We start from the raw sequence: 3254 nt of genomic DNA on the forward strand, positions 1-3254 counted from the left end.
AGCTAAGGTATCTCCTATGTGGTTTATCCACTCCAAAAACCTGCTAGTTTTTAAAAAAATTTATTCGTTTATTTTTGGCTGTGCTGGGTCTTAGTTGCTGCACATGCACTTTCTCTAGTAACAGCAAGGAAGGCTTACTCTCTAGTTGTGCATGGGATTATGGTGGCTTCTCTTATTGTGGAGCATGGGCCCTAGGGCACAGGCTCAACATTTGTGATGCGTGGGCTTAGCTGCCCGGCGGCATGTGGAATCTATCCTGCTACTGCTACTGCTACTGCTAAGTCACTTCAGTCGTGTCCAACTCTGTATGACCGCATAGACGGCAGCCCACCAGGCTCCGCCGTCCCTGGGATTCTCCAGGCAAGAACACTGGAGTGGGTTGCCATTTCCTTCTCCAATGCATGAAAGTGAAAAGTGAAAGTGAAGTCGCTCAGTTGTGTCCGACCCTCAGCGACCCCATGGACTGCAGCCTTCCAGGCTACTTCGTCCATGGCATTTTCCAGGCAAGAGTACTGGAGTGGGTTACCATTGCCTTCTCCGGAATCTACCCTGACCAGGGATCAAACCTGTGTCCCCTGCATTGGCACGCAGATTCTTAAAGGCTGGATCACCAGGAAAGTCTGTTTCTAATTTTTTTTACAACAGTGGGTAATTTCAGAAATGAAGGCAATGTTAAATTAACAGTGGTGAACCAAAACAGTTTATCCTTGGTAAATGGGATTTGATTCTAACATGATACAAATGTATCAATTTTCACAATATTTTTCAAGTTATAAAAATATAAGAGAAATATAGAAGTATAGGAAGAAAAATTTTAAGGCTTCCCTCTTCTAATGTGATCCTCTTAAGATGACCAATGTTAAGTTTGTATTTTTTCATATTAAAAAGGCTTGTATGTGGAAATTTACACTAAAAGAGATGCACATATGGAGATTCCATATGGAGGTATTTTCATACCCATTTCACTTTTATCAGTCATGTCACCCATCTTAATATCCCAGTTTCATAATGCAATTTCAGTGGAATTCATTTAACGACTCAACTTGACAGATAATCAACACCTTTCAATGAGGGGAGGGGCAAATAACAGGACTTCCACTTGCCAATAATAGCAGAAAGCCCTAGCACTCAATTCTTTTCTTGTGTAGACCTTGCCCATTGGACTCTTAACAACTATTTCTAATTCCTTCCCTCTTGCCTTCTCAGAATATAGAAATAGGAACAAAATAGATGCTCACTTTCGTGGACTCCCTTGCAGCTAGCAGGGGAGATGTGACCTGATTTGTAAGCATAATATAAGGGAATTCACTTATACTGCTGAGAGTGATCTGTTTCTTCTCCTGATAAGAGGAAAGCTGTCTACAAATGGTTTTCTCTATCATTAGATAAAGTCTCATGAGGCTGCCAGGCCCAGAGGGAGGGCCAAGAAAACCACAGACATCCTCTGACATCCAAAAGAAGAGTTCCCCAGCAATTGGACTATGTTGAAAGGAGAAAGGTCTCTTCATCAAAATATACCAGGTGAATGTATTGTCAACCCACAGCTAGGGACTGACAATACATTTTATTTCTCTCAGCATAACCAACAAGAGAGTCATAAAATGTGTTGTATAAATCTGTAAGAACTTGTATAAATCTGTAAGAAAAAGAACAGACTTCACAAATGAGGATATCCAGTTGGCTCATGTTCTTAGTTATATGAGAAACACAAATTAAAACCACAGTGGACACTATATACTCACCAGAATGGCTAAAACTTTAAAGCTTAAAATACCAAGTTTGGACAAGGATATGGAGCAAGTGAAATGTTCATACACTGTTGGTAGGACTGTAAATTAGTACAATTACTTTGAAATCAACTTGTCAGTTACTGATAAAGATAGATATATGCATACCTTATAACCAGCAATTGTGCTTCTAGATACATCCCCTATGGAAATGAAGACATCATCCACCCAAAAAACCTGTACACAAATGTTTGTATAGCAATGTTACTCCCAACACCTAAAAACTGAAAATAATCCAAATACCCATCAACAGTAGAACAGATCAATTAATTGATCAATTAATCTTGGTATAGTCACACAATGAAGACAATGAACAACCTGGGTAAAATTTACAAATATAATATTGCACAAAAGAAACCAGACTTAAAAAATACACACTATATAATTCTATTTGCATAAAGTTTTTTTGAAAGGGGCAAAACTACCCTATAGTGTTAGAAGTCAGGAGCACATTGGTAAATTTTAGGGAGGGAGAGGTAACTGGGGGAAGAATTGAGGAGGGCTTCTGGGATGTTGCCAAAGCTGTTTCCTGACCAGGCAGGTCACTTTGTGAAGACTGATCAAACTGTGTACTTATTATTCTGCACTTTCCTGTACATGTGTTATATTTCAACTAACAAAGTTTATTGATAAAGACATTACACTGAAAAACAGGATGGGAAATTTGTGTCCCAAGAAAATATTTGAATTTGCCCTGTAAGAAATGAGGATCTGGTGAAGACTTTTAAGTAGAAGAGTGAAGTGATCCAGCCATACACCCCGTGGGATAAACTAGAGTGGTGGTTAAGGGCAAGAGATTGGTAGGGAGAGCCATAAGCAGCAATATTGTAGGAAAGAGAAAAAGGATGCTGTGCCCTTGGACCACCACAATGATGACTGGAGTATCACACCAGAGAATGAATGTGAAAGCCTGCTGGACTACCATGATCTGTTGGATGCTATGACAATGCAGAGGATGAAATTAAGAGAAAGACAAGTTGATTTGGAACATGTTCTCATTGGGCTTTCCTGGTGGCTCAGCTGGTAAAGAATCTGCCTGCAATGCAGGGGACCTGGGTTCAGTCCCTGGGTTGGAAAGATCCCCTGGAGAAGGGAACAGCTAGCCACTCCAGTATTCAGGCCTGAAGAATTCCATGGACTGTACAGTCCATGGGCTTGGACATAACCGAGCAACTTTGACTTTACTTTGTGTTCTCATTACCAGGTGGTGCTAGTGGTAAAAAGCCCACCTACCAATGCAGGAGACATGAGATGTGGGTTCGATCCCTGGGTCTGGAAGACCCCCCAGAGGAGGGTTGAGCAACCCACTCCAGTGTTCTTGCCTGGAGAATCCCATGGACAAGAGGAGCCTGGCAGGCTACAGTCTATAGGGTCTCAAAGTCAGACACAACTGAAGCTATTTAGCACACAGCATACTCATTACTCAAGTCACTGTCACTCAACACAGGTATCTTGGAGGTGTCAATG

Source organism: Capricornis sumatraensis, chromosome 6 (assembly GCF_032405125.1).
Source record: "Capricornis sumatraensis isolate serow.1 chromosome 6, serow.2, whole genome shotgun sequence".
In the NCBI taxonomy this organism is placed as follows: domain Eukaryota; kingdom Metazoa; phylum Chordata; class Mammalia; order Artiodactyla; family Bovidae; genus Capricornis; species Capricornis sumatraensis.